Below are 24620 nucleotides of genomic sequence, written 5' to 3'. Positions count from 1 at the left end.
TTCCTTCCTTCCTTCCTTCCTTCCTTCCTTCCTTCCTTCCTTCCTTCCTCAAAAGCCATTATTTTCTAGCTATTTGTGTATTTAGTATCTCAGTTACAGTCTACTTTTTCAGTTGGAGTGTTTTTTTTGTTGCTGGTGTTCATGTTCTGTATTTTCTCTTGTATCTTTTGAGAGAATACAAACTTTAGGTCTTCATACCCCTTTTGGATGTTCTGTCTGTAACTGCAGCAACCATGTAACAACTTATTCACAATCCATGGACCTTAGAGAAAGACCCATAATTCCTCCATATGTAATAATCTTAAACATGAATAATTCCTTAGGAAATGGTATTGAAACTGATGCAGAAAATTATATATAAGCTTTGTTTCACTTATTTTATTTCTATTTATAATTTCAAAAAAGCAGAAAAAAAGTTTTATAAAAACATTTACAAAGTCTAGGTACTAAACAAGTATAAAATATATTGGATGTCCTTGAAAAAATACAAGTAGTGAGCCAGAAGAGGGAGGTCCTTTTTGACATAGGAGAACTGAAGCGTATGTGGCTGCTGAAGCAAAACAGGATTTACTTCAGACATTACTTTTACGATCAGTCAATTGGATTGAAATTCTCATAGATAGAATAAGAACCAAAGTTTGTTTTTCTAGTGTGTTCCTACAGGTCCAAAGCTAAAAACAGCACCCAGGATTTTTTTTCAACAGAGAAGGCTTAGGGCACACAAGGGTTGAACAGCTGAACCTCATCAGAGCAATTGGATTAGTGTCTAACAGGGAACTGCCTCATATCTCTGATGGGGAGAAACACCACTTCTCACCTAACTTGGTATTTCAATGCAGCCAGTCACATTATAAAAAATATTGTATTGTCCTTCTGTGAATGTGTACAAGGAATACAATGATTTACATACTCATACAAGAGGACAGGGAAAAAACCCAAGAAAAATGCTCCAAAATGAAGGTGGAACTTCTGTGATATAGATCCTTCCAAACCTATTACTAAATGTCTGTCACTTTCAGCATAATCAAGCAGTCAAGTACAAAACCTGTTTTTCATATTAAGTGTAGAATATACAAGATGTTCACCAAGAAACCTGAATGTAAATCTATTTGGTCAAAACAGACTTAGGGAAATTAGTGTAGTGTCCTGGGGCTCCGCTTCATGGGTAAAAATAACCACAAGGTAAAACAACTTATAGTATAAGCTAAGGTGAATTATAGTGGCCTATATTCAAGAAAATATTGCTGATTTCTGCAGAACATATTAACTCAAACTGTATCTAGTCAACCATAATAGGCCTGCAAAATGACACTGAATACAGTAAAAGACAACTGGGCATACAGTGTGAGATATCTAAAAAAAGTTTCTGTGTAGTCACAAATACACAGAATAAAATAAATTGGTGTATAGTCTTACCTCTCCCCTTGTCATGTTAAGTCCTGAAACCTGTGGAATTTAATAGTGGTAGGAACTCCTGCCTTTGCTGACATGTATGGTAATTGCAATACTAATGAATTAAGGTTTTGAACATGTCCTCTACTCCCCAGAGCAATTATTTTATCCTTTCACATACCCAGACTCAGTACAGTACACAAGCACAGCTTTCTGTCTGCTTACTTCTGATGTGGGATGCAATTATTTATGGATGCATAACATGCTTTCTTTATTGACAAACTGAGCGTGAATATTTACATTATATGTTTCACTTTACCTTCACAAAATGCAGCATCACATAAGTTGTCAGATATCTGAGCATATTGGTAATGCCAAACCATAAGTACTTTGAACAAAAGTTGGGAGGATATTTATTAGTTGAAAGTACAGTGGAATAGGAAGTTACTAAGGAGGAGACATAAGGAAATTATGTTTTCAAAAGCATTAACAAATTGTAGTTTCTGTACATCAATAGTATTGTTGAAAATGTAGTTTTTAAGCCTAGCAAACTATACCTGAAAAACCCATGAGTTCACCAGGTTAGCACAGAAAAGTGAAATTATTGGTACATCATATTGTGTAAGCAACATTCCATCCAAGGCCAGTAGTTTGAAGACAGGTACTGAAGGTTTATTCCTTATACCTAAAATCGCCAGGTCTTCCCATCACTGCTAATATTCAGCATTGTGCATGAATAGACTTTGCACTGGAAGTCTTTTCACTGACAAGCTGATGGGAAGTCACTTATCCAAGAAGGGAAAAAGAAGATAGTGAAAAATTACATAGGTAGCTAAGGAAAATACCTCGCTTGGCATCTGGCATGTAATTTTTCAGATTCAGATACCCTCAGTTGCAATATCCAGCTGCTTGTCATTACTCACTTCCTGGTTTTTTAGAATTGTTCTTGTGGTCAGTTAATTAAGGAGTCTGAATTCTCTACAGCTAGTTACTGTCAAAGTCAGGTTTATTAGCCTAAATACTTTAAGACATTAGGTCTTTGTGAACATAGCTAATTCTGATTAACTAGACTCAACCACAAAAACACAGAGATGGGAAGTCCTGTGTGTCCAGTCTAGCCAACCAGCTGGATTTGGAGCAGCTGTGAGAAACAAGCAGGTAACAGCCTAATTCTTGAGAGCAGTTTTTTTGCAGAAGATGGACGGAAGAATATATAGCTGTACTTGGCACCAGCATATAATTGAGTTTTATCTGATGTTATAACAGCTAATTTTCCTTCTAAGGTGGGTGTGGTATTCAAAGAGCCTGGAAAAGATGCCCACTTCAAAGCTTATCTTAAAACCTCTCCGTGTTAGTGGAGAAAAAGAGGTGCTTTGCAACACAGCTCTTCCTCATCATGCAATCTAACATGGATAACATTAATCTCATTCTAAAAGTTTTTTCAATTCTTACGGAGAAGGCCTGACTTGTAAAAACAGATGTAGATATCTATGTTGGAGATCTCTAAAGACAGAAGGACTGATCCTAACCTGTGTGTTGTTATGTATAAGCCCCATGAAAAGCTGGATTTACAGTACTTTTGTAAGACCGGTCAACCCTAACACATTAATTAAACTACCATGGGGGTTTTCTTTCTCTCTTTCTCTTTCTCTTTCTCTTTCTCTTTCTCTTTCTCTTTCTCTTTCTCTTTCTCTTTCTCTTTCTCTTTCTCTTTCTCTTTCTCTTTCTTTTTTCTCTTTCTCTTTCTCTTTCTCTTTCTCTTCTTGTCTTTCTCTTTTTTAATAATTTCATTTTTCTATAATGTAGAAGTCATAAGGAGTTCTGAGAATGGAGATTTGGACCTCAAAGGTACTTGTATACATACAAGCCTTAGTCTACCTGAGACCATAGCCAGGCTAGTCCCAATTCCTAGCATGTATGTAGCCTAGCAGTCTTCTTGCCAGTTGATCACTCTAAACCCATAACTAAGGTTTTAGGACTTCTCACTTGCCTCTGAATGAAACTCTATATTCCTTATGCCATGCTAACTGTCATCAGGAAGAGAGAAAGCAAGCACTTTTTATAAAGAATATTTTTTTTTTCTTGATGCCCAGTAGCTAACCTGCTATGCAGTTACAGTTATGTAGAGTAATGAAACATGAATGTGTGTTTTTCTGAAGCTCTGAATCTCATTTTATTGAGGCAACGAACTGAAATAGCTGCTCAGGTCCAGAAGAAAGCTAGAATTTAGCTTTTTTATTTTCCAATTCTGTCAGTTGATTTACATTTCCCATGAGCCAGTGTGCTAACACTTGTTAATTCCCTCTATATGAGATTAAGGCACCAAGCTCCCTGTAATGAAACCCACTCAGCATAATTTGAGAACTTTGTGGTGGCTCAAACATCACAATAGCCATGTTTCTTTTTTTAACTACTTTCAATGCTAAATGAAATTTATAGATTCATCTCTAAAGGATAAGAGATCAAGAAACAAGAAAAATACCACGTGGTGCGTCAAAGTGTATATTTATTGATTTCTAACCAAGGCTGAGGATTGATCTATCTTTGAATCCCAGCTTCACTGATTTTTCACTGGTAGGCTTTGAAGGACACCATTTCAGACATGTTAGATGCTTAGAGCATTATCAGGCACCTAACTGTATTTAAAGCCAACTGCCAAATTCTAAAAGAGGAAGGACATAAACAGATGGTCATGAATATCCTCCAAAATGTGTATTGAAGTGTCTTCATTTATGTACACATTGGTTATTATCTCCTCTAAATCACTCTTGAAAGAGGGATTCATATGTTTTTATAATTTTATCCACAACATTCCTATGACCTGTGTTTGATCATTATACAACTTTAAAAAGGCATAGTTACTACAACACTAGAATTAGAAAATTCCATAGATCTGTTTTATATCAGAATAGATCATAATTGTAGGATCCCAGATCAGAGTATTTTTGATTCCATGGTGACCATATTCTGATACCATCCATTATTTGAAAATGTTTTAAATTTCCAAGAGGCACATTGAGCTAATTGTGCTATTCCAAGAGTTCATTTCTATGCAATAGAATAATAAACACATTTCGACTTTTAAATCTAAAAACAGAGGTGAAGAAACTGTGCCATATTTATTCATTCAAAGCAGAACTTTAATCTTCCTTCAAAAATATTCATAATGGTATCAATAAGGCCACTAATATAGGAAACTCTTGCAAAATTATATAACATGCAAGTCCACCAATCTGGGAAAAACACAAATATTAATTTGTTGCTGTGAGATTTTGAGCATGAAAGGGCACTGTGGATAGTTACTATTGTAACACAAATCTATACTCTAAATTTAAAATATATTTGTAATTGATACCCAGTATTTAACCCATGCAGAATCATGAAAATATAAATGACTGGAAAACAAGTTCGAAAATCAGTCTTTGCTTTGCATTTGTGACTGCCAAGATCAGTATGAATGGCTTGGCCAGTTTTAGAATTTCTTCCCAGCTGTGCAACACTCTTAGACTTCTAAATTAGGCCGTTTTTGGCAAATCAATAACCATTTACATTTGGAAAACAGTAGTCCTCATCAAAAGAGTCCAGGTTGTGGGAAAGTAATTACTCTTAATGTGGAAGAGAACAAGAAACCAAATCAGCAAAAGAAAGACACATTAATGAATCTTTTTTCCAAAACTTCAAGCGGGAGGGGAAAATAACTTGGCTCAAGTTAACATCATAATAACCATTTATATCATGAGACAGGCAGGAACTTAGTTCTTCTAACTTGAACCAAGCACAGGGTTTGACATTATTCTTTAAAAATAAAGATAAACACTTCAGGGCTCTAGTCTCTGGAAACAGTGAAGCATTTGGCTTCATTGCTGTCTCTAGAGTCTGGAAAGATCCCTTTTGAATCACTGTCAAATGGGAACAGTAAATATTTACTGATTTCCAGCTATGGTAAAATATTTTGCTTCCAAGTTTTTTCTATCCAAAATGTTGAATTATCTAACACTTACAATCAGTCCTTCAAAACACATATTTTTTTGAGTAACATTTCAAGACTATAAAGTATGGGAGTAACACCCAGAAAAGTCACCAAAATAAAACTTGACCATTACAGAGAGTTCTTTTTTCTTTAATAAATGTACACAGTTATTCCCATTTCTGTGTCAAAAAATATAGCTATGGGAGCACTTTCAAACAGGGAGGATTTTGTTGACTACATACAGAAAGAAAGTTTTGAATTGGTAGCAGAAGTGATTTTAATCACTAAAGTTTTATTCTAGATATAATGACAGCAGTATATTTGCATCTTGAAACTTCAGACAAGCTTACATGGACAAAACGGCCACAGTCCCGCTGATGAATGGTACTTTTAGAGAATTTTTATCCCCTTTTCTTAATTTGAAAATTAATGAAAAATGAAAATGGCTTTTAGGGAGAGGACTTTCTTTTCTTCCTATCTTCTGCAGACATCAGAAGGCAAGCAAAAACCTGTAGTATTTGTTATACTAAAGAATAAGTAACTTGTGTACACAATGAAAAGAAAAATAGGTTGACCTAACCTAATTATTCCCATAAAATGTCTTCCAGCTATATTTTGAGTATTTCAAATCATGTTTAAAACTACATATAAGTATCTTCAGAAGAGACACTAATTGGGAAATAAATTCAATAAACTTTGCCAGAAGTTTAGATTTACATGTCTTCTTAGAGGATTTACAGAAATATCTCCAAGGAAAGATCATTTTATATAAAATAATTACAGAAAAATGTAATGGACTTTGATGTTCTGTTCTTCATGGTAAACTTCCATATGTCATTTTAGTAATGTCTGGTAGCAACCAAAATCCTCTAATAAGGTATTCAAATGCCATGGCTGGGACACTTTAGATTATCCAGATTTAATGATTGTAATATAGAACTACTATGACTTTTATTTATTCATTATTTAAAATAAAATTCCTTAACCTTATGACACTTTGAATCAAGCAGTAGATCCAAAAATAGAAGTCCTGTGATTTCATAAAACATTGAGGGGAATTAGAAAGATCATGGAAGATGTTTTCACGTCTTATAAGCCAACATATATTGTCTTTTCCAGCTGTAATTGTTTAATTTGGAAAAAAATAGCTTTCAGTTAACACAGACTTACACAAGATGGCAAAGTTATTTCCATTCATCATCTCTATAATGTATGCATAGGAGTGGGAATGGTTATGAATAGCTTATCTTTTCTTTTTAAATTTGTTTAATATAAAAAATAATTACTGATTAAATTTTCAGTTCATGAAGGAACAGGTGGTTCTTTGAATAAAATAAGAAACCACAGAGCATCTAAACAGAACATCCCATCTCAATACTCTGACCTATACAAACAAAATACAAAAGTCAGTTTGAGTGACAAAAAACAAAAGGTAAATAGAATTTTTCAAATGAGGAAAAATGTAAGATGTGTAAAGCTCTTAAGAAAAGCCTTGCAAAGTTTGCACTTTCAAACATAATTCTCTCAATAATTGTTTCTATGGTAAACTGAAATATAATTCTCTAAAGCTGAATTTCTCTCTTACAATAGCTTCCTGTTCTGCTGATCCACATACAAATATTGTGTTGCTATGACTAATCCAATTTTTACATTGATATCTTTAGATCAGTAGTGACATCTAAAGCTACTATACTGGTCTGAGACTATCAAATATAATGTAATTTGCTTTGTTATACAGTTAAGCTATACCTGCTTAATTTATTGTTATTTCTGAGCTATTGAAGTTGTACCAGATCACAGTCTGACTTGTCAGGCATTTCCATGTAGTGTATTTCAGACATAGCTTTTCCTGTTCACTTTTCCTCTCTGCTTTTCCTGCTAATTATTGTAGTGAGCAGAAACTGACCCTGGTGAAGACTCAGTATGCTTAAATCACCATTTAAAACCTTGCTCCCATGTAGTTTCTGAGGTGAATGACTTACTTTTACCTCCAATGCAGTGTAGTGAAAAAGCAAGATTTTTTTCACCCCTCAATATACAAGTTTAGTTTCACCAGAAATATCTGCATATTTCTGCTCTTTTGTTTTTTAACACTGTTATATAAGTAGAGTACAAAACTAGTAATGGTCAAGTGAATTCTCCCAGCTGAAGACTTCAGTCTCTAAGGATGTCAATCAGGAATCTTTCATGAGCTCTGTATTCTCGTGCACACAAAATTTTCTGCTGACAAAAATCCTGTGTTGACAAGCTTTAGCAACTGCATTGCTATAGCTTAGTAACTTTCCTGTGTTATACTAATTTAAAGTTAAATAATTTCTATTTCAGAATGGAACTAAATCTCTATACCCTGTTCTTCCCTATAGCAGGTGTGATATTTTTCAAGTAGCATTGTGTATCACAAAAAAAATCTTATGATATATTATTTATAGCTTAAAACAATGCTGCTGCCACATGGTGCATTCTAACACCAGGAGAGGATTTTTCGCCATCAAACATGTACAGTTAATATCTGTTTGTCCTCAATAAACACTATTGCTCTTAAAAGTTTTTCTAGTATTACTATAATGTGGTTGAAAATTCTTTAACACCTTTCACCGATTTAGTGTTTCAGATAAGAATTTCTACAAACAATAGTTGAATGGAAAAATTTTGAAATCTCATTCTAAGACCTGTTATTTGAAGGACTGTAATAGTCACCTATTATGTACTACACTCTGTATAAACACTAGCATATGCTACAAAAAGAATCCTGTTTTGGGGCCCATTCTGGGACCATATTTTGGTCTCAGTTGAAACATATGCTTTTAAAGATACATTTTAAATAACAGACTAATACACTGAGTGAAGTCAGCTAAATTTTAGTACATTTAATAAAACTTCTCTATTAAGTGACCAAAACAGTAGAAACATTTCTTTCCTAATTTCTTAACACTAACTTAACATTTTTGCTGACATTTTTTATTTACACATTACTGAAATTTCTAATTCAGCAGCTTTTCTGGACACATAAAACAGCAAATTCATGCATGGACAAGAAAATAATTAAAAGGTAAATGGGATGGAGCAAGAAAAATAAATCTATTTTCAGATTTTTGAGGTTCTGTTTCCATGGGTACCTCAGACTGCTTCACCAAAATCTGTTGTATCAACTGGTTCATAATACTCAGTAAAACACAGTAATAGCAGTTCCCAAATATGTTAGAAGAGTTGCAGACCAGTCATGAATCAGCATATATATATATAAGTATGCAGCTGCCCTAGTCATAATAAACTAATCTACCAAAACAATTGATAAGACACAGAATTATGGTCTTAACTCAAGATTAAGTGTCATTATGAAACATGCCAGGTAAATGGACATTCAGATTAGGTCTCTCTCACTCTATTTGAATCCATTGTGTTTCTGACAGTTTGTTTTGTTCATCAGCATGCTTTGTGATAGAAATGGGTAGGATATTTAAACCCCATCATGGTGGCATAAATACAGCAATGACATTAATTTAGTTGAATCTAACATATCCTTTATCTAGGACCAGCACTAGAACCAGTGATGCAACATTTTCTGGTGGGTAAAGCAAGTCAGGCCATCCTTTACATTGACACAGAATGTTCAAGGGATATGTATCCAAACATATTTTCCAGTTTTTCATTTTTCTGCAAAGGTAATAATTAATATCATGATCAAATATAAGAATTTATATCACAAATCTGCAAAGAAAAATGAAACAAGAAATGGAATATGTTGTCCATAACTGTAGTTTAATGTATCTGATTTTAGGAATTCATTTGATATACATTTCTCTTCCATCAGCTCAGAAAATCTGGGGACTTTAGGATGACACATTGTTTTAGTAGAAGCTGATTTGATTGTGCTCTTGTTTCTTTCAGAAACATCAGATGGGAGAATTTCCTTCTATTAAACCTCATGATCTGGTTCAATACCATAAAATTCTTAAAAACATAAGCAGGCACATGATAACATTCTGTATTTTACTGTTTACACTACTATTTCTTCTTTGTTCTAAGTACTTTTAAACTATATTTACTAGTTCATTGTTAACTATAGAATAAATGTTATCAACTTTGTTTAATAGATAGGCATACTGAGGCAGCAGAGCATTGACTTTTAGTAAGAGGACAATGAGCTAGTGTACAGGTTTTAGTGGGAATGGACTTTCTTTTTTTATAGCAGATGGTATGGGACTGCATTTTGGAATTGCTGAAACAGCGTTGATAAGTCAGAGATGTTTTAGCTGAGCAGCGCTTACACAGCAGCAAGGCCTTCTCATCCCACCACACTGCTGGGGAGGCTGGGGGTGCACAAGAATTTGGGAGGGGACACAGCTAGGACAGCTAACCCCAACTGACCCAAGGGATATTCCAGATCTTGCAGTGTCATGCTCATCATGTAATGCTGGAGGAAGAAGAAGGAAGGGTGGGCAAGGGAAGTTCAGAGTGAAGGAATTTTTCTCCCCAAGTAACCCATAGACATGATGAAGCCCTGCTTTCCTGGAGGTGTTTGGACACCTGCCTGCCCATGGGAAGTGGTGAAAGAACTCTGGAGTTTCTTTGCTTGCACATGCCACAGAAGTGGCTCTGTGGGCTTAGCTGCCTACTGGAATTAAACCACCGCTCCACATCTCTCAACTTCATATGATTGAACCAACTGGAGAATACATTTACTGTCTTTCTAAGTGCCCTCATTACTTTCTACTTTCAATATATTTTATAAAGCAATTTAAAAAAAAAATTGATTCTTTAAGTTTCAGACCAGGAAAAAAACTAAAATGTCCAACTTTGACAGTGTAGGTTGTCATCAAAATATTATTGGATAAATTGCTCTAGTTATTCCAAGGTCTTGAACAGAAAAAAAATGTGTTCTTTCCAAAATGTGGTTTTTTATCATTGACAATCATAGAACAACTCTTAATAATATGAAACATCAGGGTAAATTTAAGCTAAATGGCAGAATCACTTGTAGTACATGGATTTTTTGTGTTTTGATAATCTGCATTCAACAGAAACACTGTAGTGATGGAGGCAGGAGCTATACAGAAAGTGAGATTACATGAGGGGAGAAATCCTACATTATGCAGATTATCTGTAGTGACTGTCTTTTATCAAGGAGTTGTTGATATTGGTCCCCTAAGCACTCATCAGTCCAGCTACGTGTGTCAGCTGTGTGACATTTGCTCTTCATTGGCTTCTTCAGTACCTTTGGGCCTGGCTTGGGGAATGAAAGAATGGAAAATACTCTTGTTTTTTGAGAACTGACATCCTTAGAGCTTACAGATGTCCATGGGCCACCACTTGTACTTACTAATAAAACTTTGTACTGTATTACATGAGTCACCTCAGTGCAGTCAGCAAATGCCTCTGTCTTTGAGAGTGGTTCCAGAAAATGTCCTACACTGAATACAGAACAAGGACTGAATAACCAATTCTAGGTAGTAAAACTTCTTTTTTTTTATTTCTAGCACTTCATTTAAATTTAGATGATGCAAAAGATAGTCCTTTCCTTGCATAGCTAACTTTTCTATGACAACTTGAATTACTTTTCCAGCAGATTAATCTAATCTGGAGTTTTAAAATGAAATATATAATTGCAAAGCCTCCTTGCTCAGGGTTGCCTCTATATTGACTTCATGGCACACTGATTTGGAGAGAGGAAGCACTGAATCTCTGCTCAAACATGAACAGACTGGTCTGACCTCTCGAAGTGCAGCTACATGTCCGTTGTCACTTCATGAAGGGGGCAACCTGGCTGCCCAAACCACTGCATGCGTTGCCTGTAGCACACCAGGCAATGACACTGAACTGGGAACCCCCACTTGCTTCTTATGGGAGGATGCAAAGCCTGCTTGAAAACCTGTTAGAGAACTGAGGCTTCCATCACCCACGGATTTTGGAAGCTAACAGATATGCATTTTCCTGCTAATCTTCACCTATCTTCTAGCCCCTAAATTAGGCTTCTACAGAGACTTTTCTTCAGGATTTACAGGATGAGGTAACATCAATAAATTGATAGAATTAGAAACTTTGAGCTCTGAAAAAAACGTTGCCTGGTTAAAACTGGCACTGTAGTTTCTTGATATGAAAACAACAGTACTGATTCAAGGTGATTAATTATTATCTTTACTAAATGATAGAAAAAATTATTTAATTGATTTGTCAGTGTTATCGGTTCTATTACCACAATAGACAGTACAAATCCCGTCCTCTACTCAATATCCAGAGGGAGTCCATGAAGTACCAGAGACAATGAATGAACCAAAATAGGGAAGTCACTGGCTTAGGCCAGGAGGTGAGATCATTGACTGCATGTAGATCATGGCTACTCTTGTCAAGGGAAAAAAAAACTAAAAGAAAGAAAAAGTTGTAGTTGCAAAATTTGTTTTTAATCATATCGATGAGGAAGAAATTCAATTTTTTTCAAGTAACTAGCAATCATATTTAAATTTAATATTGTAATACAAATTTCAAATAAATGTAATCACTGCTTTAGTGAATGGTGACATAAGATTTAATTCATCATATAAATAATCCTGAACAACTTTCACTTGGCACTTTATTTTTACTTTATTTCTCCCTAAAATACTCTTCCTCCCAATCTTTTAGATGCTGCTCACGAAATTCATAAAAAAATGAATGTCGTAATGATGGAGGGGGAAGGAAATAATTTTCAAAGACCCAAGTTCATTTTTTTATTACTCCAGATCCAAGGAGACAGGCAAACATTTGTTAAAATTTTGGAGTTGCCAAAGTTTTTAATGTTAAACACATGCCTTGAATTGTTTGTTGGATCCCATGCCTAAAACAGAACTGTCTTCATGTGTAGTTTGGTAACAAAATAAATGCAGCAATTTGAAGAGAAAATTATTATATCTTCATGTACTTAGGTACTATTTACAAATATTTGATTCATAAATTTGCAGAATATCTCTTGTCTTACAATGTATTGGACTAATAGTACTTGAGATTTGAATTTCCTTTCTTCTGATTTTAGATAAATTTGGTCAGGACTGGAAATTTCTTTTTTTGCACTTTTTTCCAAAATTTAGCCAGAATTTTCTTTATTCTTAGTACTTCATTTGTCTTATGGTTTTGGTTCAAGTCTTCTCATTCCTAAAGGGTCCATGCACACAATGGCAAATCAACCCAATTCTTATGCCTATGAGACACTTCAGGTGGGAAAAACCTCACAGAAGTCACTATCAATCCCACTGCCCAACACTTGTTTGTGTTTCCTGTCTGCTGTCAAATCAAATAAAAAATTCCTTGTTTTTTTTTTCTTTATTTCTTTTGCAGGTCTCTTGGGTCAGTGGCTGTATTTCAGCATTATCTTGTTATAACAGTGTAATAGAGTTCCAGAAAGTTCAAATTAAATAAAAAGAAAATTTTTTTCCTGATCTCTCCTCTCTGGTCAGTGCCTTTGATACAGTGATTTCTGAGAGCTATTCTGAGATACAATTGAGTTCCTTAAATTCAATTTACAGATTAACTTAAAGATAGTATGAGGGAAATAGCCCATATGCACATACACTGAAAGAAAGAAATGCAATTTTTAGTAATTTAATATGGGGTTTTTTTTAGCAAGCCTCTTCTGATAATGCTTACAATGTTTTAAAAAATACTAAATTGAGTATTTTTGTTGTGACTAGCTTGTGACAGCTCTGAATCTGTTGGAAATACTTGTGCTGTCATAAATCATGGCTGAAAGCAATCCCCATATATATTCATTAGTAGGTGAATGAATTGACATAATAGCTTTCACTCACTTTCTGCTTCACTTTGCATTATTTTTTCCCAGACAAATGTAAAAATATTGATTGCTACAGTCATTTTTAGAGTATTATACTACTTTGTATTCTTAGTTAATGTGTTAGTATGCAATGAGCCATGCAGGAAAATGAATACTCTCATCATAATCTTGTTCAAATCTAATTTCCTCTTGAACAATTTGAGGAAAATCCTTAGCTGGTGTAACTACTGTAAGGGCACTGAGTTCAGCATATGTCCTTTCATTTGTAAGTACATGGAATCTCCAGATTCACTTGCATGTGTGATATTACTGAATATTTTCTTAGCTGTTTGAAGATGAAGCATCTGAGTGACCCAATACAAACCTAAGAATAAAATAAAACAATTTAAAAAACTAAACACAGTCAAATAGTTTCCAGGGCTAGTGTTTCTTAATGTATATTTTACCCGCTCTGAAGTACAAATGCTGAAATTTACTGTGACTCCTTGAAATGCTTTCCTTTAAACAATGCCTTTATTTTTTTTTTATTTTTCACACAAAGATATAATTTATTTTAAAAATAATTTTCAGACTAACAAATTTTCAGTTTATTGTGATGCCATAACAAAGTTTATCTAAGGTGCAACTTAAGGTCTCTTCTGAAGTTTGGAACTAGCAGATACAGTTTGCTTATTACATCAGCAAATTAATGGTCCTGAATTTTCAACTTGCTGACAGGAACTCTTTGACACACCCCAATTATTTCCCTCAAGATCCAGGGAAAATAAGTAGTGGAATGTGTGCACAGCCAAATTCATCTGCTTTTCCAAAGCTGGAGAGAGGTTGGATTCTTTCTTACACAGCGGCTATATCTACCCCTAAAACTATTTTGGAATTATATAAACCTCACTTATTTTTTAACTCTTTTAATACTTCTCATAAAACTCCTAATATAGCTTCTGACATGTACACATAGGAATGCAACCCCAGGCTAAAAGGTAGGTAAAGTGAAAAAGCTAAGAAAACATCCTATTACCATATCCTCTCTACGCTTTTAAAGGAGTGTGATGGAAAAATGGAATTTTGCCCAAGATCTCTTCTGTACAAGACTCAATCTTAAATCAGACTTACAGCTCAAAGTTCATTAAGTACATTAAGTGGACAGTAAAGTAACTGTAGAATACTGTCAAGTTGCTCAGGGCTTAATCCTCCAAACACAAACAGGTACGTAGAGTTTTATGAGAGCTAATTTTCCCATGGAGGTAAATGAAATTATGTAGAAAATTAATTTACTCCCATGTGTGTCTATAGGACTGGGTCTTTCATTTTGTTACTTCTAAAATCATGAAGCAATAAAACCAAAACCACTGAAACAGACTGGTTTGCCCTATAATGCAGGAGAACGTAGCTAATAATAGAGATTGCCACAGTGGATGCAAAATATAGAATATAGGTCTGTTAAATGGATCCATTGGCTTCTGGCTTTCAAGAGTTCTGGCAGGGGTCATTTCCTGCGTGACAGGGAAATAATCTGCCCCTGGCAAGGAGAATTACAAACAGTTGTGTAGAGGGTGTTCTATGACTCTGTTGTATAACTGTAGGTTACCAGAAGTCACACTTTTGAGCAAAGCTAGATGTGTGTTATTGGATAATCTTTGTTTTCCCCTGGCCATGGGAATGCACTGTCCACTTTGATCTGCTGACTGGCAGAATATAACAGATGGAGCAGAGGCTGAATAGGCTAAGCAATATCAATAGTGAGCTACAGCCAGCATCTTCTCAATCTTTCTCTATGATGTTGACCTAGAAACACCAGTGTAGGCAGATTGGCATCAAGAACACACAACATGAACCACTTCATTTCTCAGAGGGAAAGACTTCAAAAACATACTTATCTCAAGGCAGATCAGGCCAAAGGGCTTTCACCCTTTCTTTTGCAAGCACTGTATTTCCTCTGCAGCTCCCTGCCTTATCCTACATGTGCCAGCCCAAGATCAAAGTCTGTCACTTCTGAGGCTGTAACACTGCTTTAACCCCATCGTTAGGAGTGCTTGAGAATGCATACCACCAGCAATTTCATGACAAATTCTGTCCCTGCAGAAGCAGACTAAATGATGAGGTCTAGTTAAGCTCAAGCTCACACATTTTGCACTTACTGTATTATTTTTTTATCTGTTGGTAATAGTGCTTGAGTGCACTCTTTCCATTAACTACAAGTTTTGACAAGATGATTTGCTGTTCTCAACAAATGATGACTGACAAGTAAGATCTCCACTTTCCTTTCCCAGTCAGTTATAAATTGAACAGAATTTAATGAATAAGTATTCTACCTCACGGGCCAAAATATCATGCCATTAAAAAATTAAAAGTAAAGTAAAAGCTTTACTAAACAGTGGCAAATAAGGGTGATTTCAAGTAGCAAAGACAGCTGGTAGAAAGTTTAATAATTTCATAAGTAAAACTGCCTTGTAAAAATGACAAATATTTAACAGCATGGAGAACAACTTTCTGCTAAATCTAGAAACTACTGCAGATTTCAACAATTTTTCTTCAATCAGCAGAATAAACTACATATAACTAGCTCTTAGTCATGAAATAGCTCAACATGAAGAAGAAAACTAAAATCAGAACAGACAAATATAGTTTCCTTTTTAACAAAAGGGGTCAAAAGAAATCATCACAGAATTAACTTCATTTATTTTAAGACTAGAAAATAACCTAAACAAGAAAGAGTAGTAACTGAAATACTTATTAATTACTGAGCAGAAATCCATTGAAAAATAACAAATTATTGTTTACAAATCCATCCATAAACAAAAGTAAACAATAATCCTTAAAATATATCATCTCTGTTTTTCAAATGGTGAGATACTAGTTATGATCAGTGTAAACCCTTCCAAACTAAAAAAAATCCTGATGTCATTGAAAATTATTTTTTTACTGAGTAGATATTTAGCTGTTAAAAGACAAAACCACTCTACTAGAGCCTATTCATCAAGGCTAATTTTCATGAAATTGCAGAAAGATGAAAGACTACTTCAAGTCTTTAGAAGTCAACTAGATGCAACTTGTGAATTGAACAAGAGCAAGACATAAGATAATCAAGTAGGGTACACCACAAAAATATCATAACCACAGAAAAAAAAATTACTTGTGAAGGAAATATTATCCTGTGAAGTTAATGCATCTATTTTTCTTTAACTTGAACTTGTGGTAGATATCATTCCAGTACAATAATATCAGTAGTTTATAGCACTTAGAACATAATGAACTTAGTTACAAGGAGAAAAAATAATAATCTATTCGAACACTTATGCTTGTCATGTTATATCATAGTATCTCTTATGCTGTGGCATGTGATATTGGAAAAAATAAAAATTAACAGCAACAATAGAACAATTTTGTCAAGGGTAAAAAAAAAGTAAAAATCCATTGCAGTTTTATAACTTCACAAATGATGAATATTTCTTACAATGAAACTTGCTTCTGCATTTGGTTTCAAAGATACATGTACTGCTACAGTGATGTTTTAAAACTATGCCTTTTCATGCTGTTATTTATGTTATCTTCAAGTTCCTTGATAATCTTATCCCACATTCTTTCTCAGTGGCTTTGACTTTCAACATTTAATTCACCAGTAATCTCTCTCTGTGTATCATCACTGCATATGAGTGATCAATTCTATGAGCAAAAAGAATTTATCTCACACTCTTTGATCCTTCTTACTCACTGTGTGTCATGAAAGATTTATTACAATAATACAAATTCTGGTTACTTGTAATCACCCTTAAAAACACACAGCTGGTAACTAGGACACTTTCTCCATTTAGGTATGTAATTTCTTCTTCTTCAGAAAGCATCTGCTAATGCCCACTGATGGAAGGATGTCATACTGAGTTATGAACAGCCACTCTCCATTTCAAAACTTGTTGCACTGCTGCCCTGAAAAGCCATGGAGAGAACATTATATTATTAAGAAAGGTAGCAGCTTGCATTAGTCAACAGTCTCCCACTTTAAGATCCAGAGGTTTAACAAATGAGAGGTGTTACAAGTAAGAACTGAATTACAGGTTCTCTTGCAGAAGGATTATCTTCAAGACACTTCATAAGATTAGGGTCTGATGTTAACTCTGTTGCTACATTCAGTAGAAAATATCTGCAAAAGAATAAAAATACATTTAGTATCTATCTCAATATTAGAAAACTGAGAAATGTTGACCTGATACATCCACTGACAAATCAGTCCTTCCCATCTCAATAGTCACATGGTGAAGTATTCTCCTCTGAAATGCCAGTACTCTCAATGAGGTCATCAGCATCCCATGTACGTGTACATGGGTGGTTGTGACTTAACTTCAGAATTTCCCTTTTGTATACTAATCTTTGCCTGATATAATTTTTTAAAAATCATGTCTTGGAGACCGAAATTAATTTTTGGGATTGATTGCTGTTTTTTTCTATTATATATATAATATTTATAATTCCACTTCTTTCAAGTGGTGCAAATATATGAATGTGTAGAGTATGAAAGCTTTTTTTAATACATGTCCATTTAAAAAATACCTTGCTCAGCTATGGTTTTTTAAAGGATAACTTTCATGTTTGGATATCCCTGTTTAGACACTGGTTTACCTAGCTCTGGATTTATTTCATTTTTATCAAAAATGCTCAGGCCAATTTCCTGCCTAGGATGGCCTAAAGATTGAATTTGAATCTGTTTAATATTTTCTAGCATATTCTATGGAACTAGAAAATTCAGACTGCCTTAAAGTTGTGTAATTCCTGAAATATATGTCTGTTTTCTTTGCAGCGTAATAGTTGTTCATAATGTACTTGGTTTTCCCCAGTGTTATTTCATGTATAGCAGCATCCCCTCGGCTTGTCTATTAATCTGATCATCTGCAGTGCCTAAGGAAAGAAAAGAGCAAAGAAAAATATTTGCTGGATCACCAGGAACATTTGGCTGCACTTTTCAATTTGCAAGCACTCAGCTGCATCCTGCCAAAGACTATCAGCCAAGGAATCTAATGTCATTTTGGAGTATGATGTGCATGATTGCAAAGAAGGGAGGAAAGGCAGCCTCTTAAGGAGTTTTTCTTGGAAGAGTGTGTCCTGTTATGCTTGTTGGTGTAGTGGGTCACTGCAGAAGGCATTGGAAGAGCATGGTGTCTTTGAGCAGAATTTTCTCAGAGTATAACCAACAACATTGATTGTCAAGACTTGTGTGTTAGCAATGAAGAACCACATAAACCTGTGTTTTAGCTGCCCCAGACTTGCTCCTATATCAAAGTGTGATAACATGCTCAAAGCAACACTCAGGGACTCCCGGATGAATTTGGCTGATTACCTGTAATGGCAAAGCCTATCCATGTTGATGACACCACCTACAAACCTTATTTAATGCTGAGATTAAGCAACATACCCTTATGCTTAACAGTCCTTTACCTGACAGCAGAAATGATTCATAGATTTTCTCACATCTAATAAAACCCTTATAAATTGTAAAGACTACAATGAAAACACACCTCACTATGGATGAGATCTGTTTAGTATGAAAAGTTCAACCAGACATTGAAAAATACCATGAAGATAACTGAGTCCAGCCAGAAAGATAACATGCAAGGACTGGTCTGATGCTGTACAACCAGTTTCCCCAGCATCACCAGGAATGTCAGATTGCTATTACCTCTTATATTGCTTCTGCTAACACCAGAAAGGTCATAAGATATTATAATATGATAATCTTTTCTACAATTTTATTGATATTTTCTACTATTTCCATGCTTTGCTCAATAAACTATTTGAGATATGCCTTCTTGAGATCCAAAAACAAACAGTTTATCCTCAGTGCAAAAGAAAGTGTGTCGTACAAGCAAATCATATAAGCAAAGTCCTATATTTCTATGTCAGTAAAATCAGTATTAAATCATCATTTTTCCTATGTGAAAGTAAAACTTTCTTCCCTTTAGATTTGAAGATAATTATTTTTTTTTCTGTGTAGACAAACTGTCATATACCAATTGTGTGAGTTTTCTAAACAGCACAAATGAGCCTTACCAAGTAATAATGGATTAAAAAAAAAAACAAACAATGAAGGAAAACTGTATTTTCAAGCAACACTAGGACTTTTTGACTATGTTCTCTGTGATGTTGACAAAGTAGATCAGATTGATTATGAGCCAATTGCTAAGAGGGCCTCAGGCAAAAACTGTATCAAAAAGACTTTACCATGTCAAGCTTCTACATATAAATTAAAGGGGAAATAGGAATATATGTGAACAAGATGTAGATTAATCATGGACCTTTTAACTTTTTTCCCCCTACAGCTGTAAACACATCAATAAAACATTTTCTGGCTTTTACTCACGATGGTTATTTTGTAATATGCTTGTTATTACCTAGGAACTGATTACAGTACTAGCATAGAGAGCAAGTTTTACAATTTCACCACAACAGAGGTTTGGGGACCAGTTTACTTAACCTAAAATTATCACTTCTGCTCAATCTACAATATTTCCTTGTCTGGAAAATTCAGGTAACTAAAAATGCTAAAAAGGCTTGCTTCATAAATAATTCTGCCCATTTCAAGTATTATTACAAATTTTCTGAAGTAACCCAAAAGGAAAAAATTGAGATTTGGGTCACTGGTCTAGAAAACACTTTAGCTGAACATGGGTTCTCTTTTTTTTTTCAATTTTTTGATCAATGATATTAAAGTATAAGGTTGCATAATATAGATTACATGGAAAATGAGAATGAAATCCAAAGCCTTATCTTAAAAAAATTAAATAGAAATATTTACAGTTTTGTTCTACTTTGGAGGTCTAGATATATGTGCAAGTTATGAAGTACCATCAGTGCAGTTGCTGACCATGGGTCTAAAAATATCAGACATGTGCTCGCTTATGTTATAGAATCAGTTATCACCAGGAGAAGTCTCAGTTTCTGTTGCTTTCCTTCTTGCCCTGTCCAGCATATGTACAGATACAGTTACTGCAGAGGAGACATGGAGTAAGTCACATTGGAACAACAACTTAATGCCCTGGAGCCCTAAGAAGTTCTTACAAAATAGGTGGATTTGTAAATAGCTGTTGTTTTCTAACTAGGTCTACAAAGCCCTATATCTTTGGAAGGAATGAGCTGGGTTTCATTGTTTAATAAATTTGAATCCATTACCACCAACTCAATCTTATTACCTTCCAGTGTGTTAAGGCTTCTCTATGTGAGAGATTACTCTGGTACAGCTGTTTTTCTGCTGATTTTCCTGATTCACTCCTTGTGAGAAACCTTCAGTTTTTTGAATAAGAGAGAAAACTGAAAACTGAAAAATGAGACATTTCCTGGAATTAGAGAAATTGCAGATGAACCTAATCAAGCTGACTTAAGTCAGTTTAAATTGACAGCTTACCTTCTTCCAAATAAGTTTTCATGCATAGGAATTATGAACCTCAAGTGTCAATTTGAAAGCCAAGGATTTACACTGAACTTGAGTGAAAAAGTTTTCTCCCTAATAAGAATGTTCAAAAATTTTTGATTCTTTTTGTTAATATTTTTCTCTACTGTAATTATTCAGTCTTCCTCCAAAAGGAAAAAGAAAACCCAAAAATCTTAAACTAGAAAATACAACAATAAAATGCTGGTAGTGGAAATTTGTGCTGAAAGGTGATGACCTATAAAAGAGAATAATTTCCAATTAATTGTTTCTACTAAAAATTCCCATCTGTGTCAAAGGTTAATTATACTACAGCAGAAGTTCATTATCTGAGAAGAAACCTGTTATTATGCTTATCTCAAATATTTTGTATTCCAAATTACTATCAGAGACTATTCAGGGTTTTTATATGTATAGCCAAATTAGAGATGTTAAACAAATTACAAAACCTTTATTCCAAAACAGACCACTTATTTCAGCTACATCAATTATATCTAAAGTTTTGGTATTGGAATGGGCTGCCCAGGAAGGTGGTGGAGTCACCATTCCTGGAAGAATTGACAAGTCAACTGGACGTGGCACTGAATGCTATGGTTTAATTGACATGATGGTTTTTGGTCAACAGTTGGGCTCAATGGTCTTGGAGGTCTTTTTCAAACTTACTGAGCCTATGATTCTGTGATCTATAGAACACTTTATCCTATATTCACAGAATCACAGAAGGTATTAGGTTGGCAGGGACCTCTATGGGTCATCTGATCCAACCTCTCTGCAGTCTCCTAGAGCATATCACTTAGGACTGTATCCAAACAACTTTTGAATGCTTCCAGTGAGGGACACTGCACGGCTTCTCTGGGCAACCTGTTCCAGTGCTCTTTCACCTGCACAGTTAGAAAGTTCATATTCAAGAACTTCCTGGGCATCACTTTCTACCCACTTCCTTTTTTCTTATTTCTCTGCACCCCTGAGAAGAGCCATCCTCTTGATACTGTCCCTTCAGATCCTTATAGACTTTGATGAGAGCCCCTCGGTCATCCCTTCTCCAGTGAGGTGCTCCAGTTCCTTAATCATCTTCATATCTCTCTTCTGATCTCATTCCAATATTTTCAGGTATTTCTTGTACTGAAGAAGCCAGAACTCGACACAGAACTCCTGGTGAGGCTGAATAGAAGAGCAGGATCAGCTTCCTTGCCTGTTGACAATGCCCTTCCTAATGCAGTCTAGAATTAGATCCCTTATTCCAGTTTAACCTACCTTCATGATATTTTTATAGGTATTAAACTTTCTAAATACTCAACCTGTTGAAGAAGAACTAGAATTTGCCCTTTCATAACATTGGTTATGTTTTCCATCATTAGATAATTCATAACCTTGTACAATCTCCTCAATTTAACTTATGTTTACCTCTTGGTATTGCTGACTAAAGACACTGTTTAGAATATTACTTTCCTGTGAAAAGTTTATTTTACCAAAATACAGTGTTTCTGTTTACAGAAAGCTGACTGTAAAAAGGTTTGAAAATGAACCAAAAATGTTAAAAATTGACTTTAAAAATTGTGTGAACAATGTTGACTGAGAGAATTGAAACTACAATAAATTGGATGGATTGTGAAATGAGGATTCAGCCTAGTTCCCAGAATGTTTTTTATTGATGTCCATGGCTTTTAGATCAAACTTCCTTTATAAATGTCTTTGTGTATGAGGTAGAATTCTTGTGGATACACCTCTTCATATTTACAAAGACACAATTCCCTGCCTTCCTCCCCCAGTTCTTCTTGAAAAAGATGCAAGCTGATAGTTAGGATGTTTCTGACTTTGTCTTATATGTGAAAGCTGTTGTCAAAGTGTGGATCTCTGCTACTCCCTATCTTATTTATTTAAGGGGAAGAAGAGAGAAAAGAGGAAGGGGAAGGGAGAAGAGACAAAAAGTCAATGAGTGTTGAGTCTTAAATGAAGCAAAAACACAATAGTTTTGACAAACTATGAAAAAGCTGTTAGGATGAGAAAAGGAAAGAATGCAATGTCAATCTCATTACCTATCTTTGGTCTACTTTTACGTTAATTTAGCTGAGCTCACGCTGACCACAATATAACTGTAAAACTAGTAATAACAATCCATGGTCAGCAGGCATTCTATTGTCTGAGATTAATTCCAGACCAGTTCACATATACTGATTTCTGAAATCTTCTTGCTGAAATAGTGAATTTCAAGAGTGCGTGTAAATCTTTTCTGATATTTAACAGTAGATTTTCAGAGAAGCTCAACTATCATATTGATCCTCAAAGGAATTTTTGAGAAGTGCTGAGCATTATGAAGGATTGAAATCTTCATAGTAAGCACCAAAGCAGAAAACTTCTTTAAAGGAAAGGTACCTTCACATTAAAAAAAGGAATTTTAAACTTAAGATTAATTCATTACTCATATTTGACTCAATCTTTGAAATTGAAAGATAAAAAGATGAAAGAAAAAATAATTTATTTCTTTTCTGTTTGATAATTTATATAGTCATTTACTTTGCTCAAAGTGGAACAAAATATGCTGTCTCAGAGTGTTAGCATTCTTAAAGGCTTTAATGAATAATAGACATATATGCTAACTGCAAATCACTAGAGGATTAGAATTCAAACCTCTGATATTGTAAAAATAGGGGAATTACAGGAAAATATCAGCAAAGGACATTGAACAACTCTAGGGAGGAGCCTGGCAAATAAGGTGTAACAAGTGTGCTGAAACCAGAAATTTCTAGGACTTATATAGTAAATGTAACTTAATGCTCCTGAAATAATGAATGAAAATTCTAGAAACCTGAAAATGCTTAGAAGCACAAATCCAGGTAAAAATAGCACAACACAGTCTTCCTCTTCAAAATAAATACCATTTTTACAATTGTCAGTGAATAACATTTTAGAACCCATTTTGAGACATTCTTTGTATGCTCCATTCCATGTACAATTGTAGGGGAAATTCTGACTTTTTCCTGCCCTGAGTTAAGGAAAAAATTACTAAAGGATATTTTGAAATATCTTTTCTTCATAAACACATTGTCTCCTGGCTGTCTGCTCCTTGAAACCTTGAGGGACCTGCGAGATTTGCTGTGGCAAAAGGTTATCCAGGAACCTTAGGAAAGATGCAAACATTTTTTCATTTTTCAGGCACTACATTCAGGCACATAAGTTTCTATCACAACAAATAATGCTCCTCTATTTGTCACTGGACAAGGCAGGTATATTTAATCATAATTTGTTTTCCCAAAGACCTCCCGAAATTCTGAGAAAAGGAAAGCCTTTTCCTCATGGAAATGTACACAATTATCTCTTAAGTGTTTCTTTTGAAAATGGCCTGAAATTACAAAAGGTATGGGATTTTTTCCACTCATATTTGTATTTCATATATATAGAGAGTACCTGCACAGCTAGGAAGCAATAGAACTACATCATGTTACAGCAGCTTTATGCAGTCAATATAATTATCCAGCTTAATAATGCTGGCAGTTGGGATGGCAGTAAAAAAAAAAAAAAAGCTCTGTATCTTTGTGCAACAGAACCATTAAAGCACACATTGATTTCAGTCAATAACTTTTAGGGACTTACATTGGCAAGGAATATTGCTTTTTATTTTTCCTTTATAAACCAGTTCACTTTTATTTCTTTGGCTAAAACTGACATTGTATTTTGTGTAGATGGCAACATTTCACACTTATCTCCAAGGTGGGGTTCCAGCTGTTGCAGCTCCTAGAGAGAATTAGTATCCATAGAAAGCTACAGTACTTTGCTCCTCCTTTACCAGAATAATATGTAAATCCTGAGCCTTTTTGCAGGTGCAGAAAAATCAGTCTTACAAAAAACTTTGCCTGTTTTACACTCTCTCCCTTGTGCTGTTTTAAATGCTACAAAAATATGTACCAAATGCTATTAACTCTGCAGTTCAACATTTGAAATAAATAAAAAACAATGTAGTGGCATAAGAAAAAAAAGTCTTTAATTACGCCACATATCTTTTCAAACAATTTAAATGCCATTTAAAAATGCTAATTAAGGGTTTTATGGAAGTCTAATTTTTTCTTCCGAGGCAATGCAAGGAAACT

This window comes from Camarhynchus parvulus, chromosome 2 (genome assembly GCF_901933205.1).
Source record: "Camarhynchus parvulus chromosome 2, STF_HiC, whole genome shotgun sequence".
NCBI lineage: Eukaryota > Metazoa > Chordata > Aves > Passeriformes > Thraupidae > Camarhynchus > Camarhynchus parvulus.
This window is presented reverse-complemented; position numbering follows the sequence as displayed.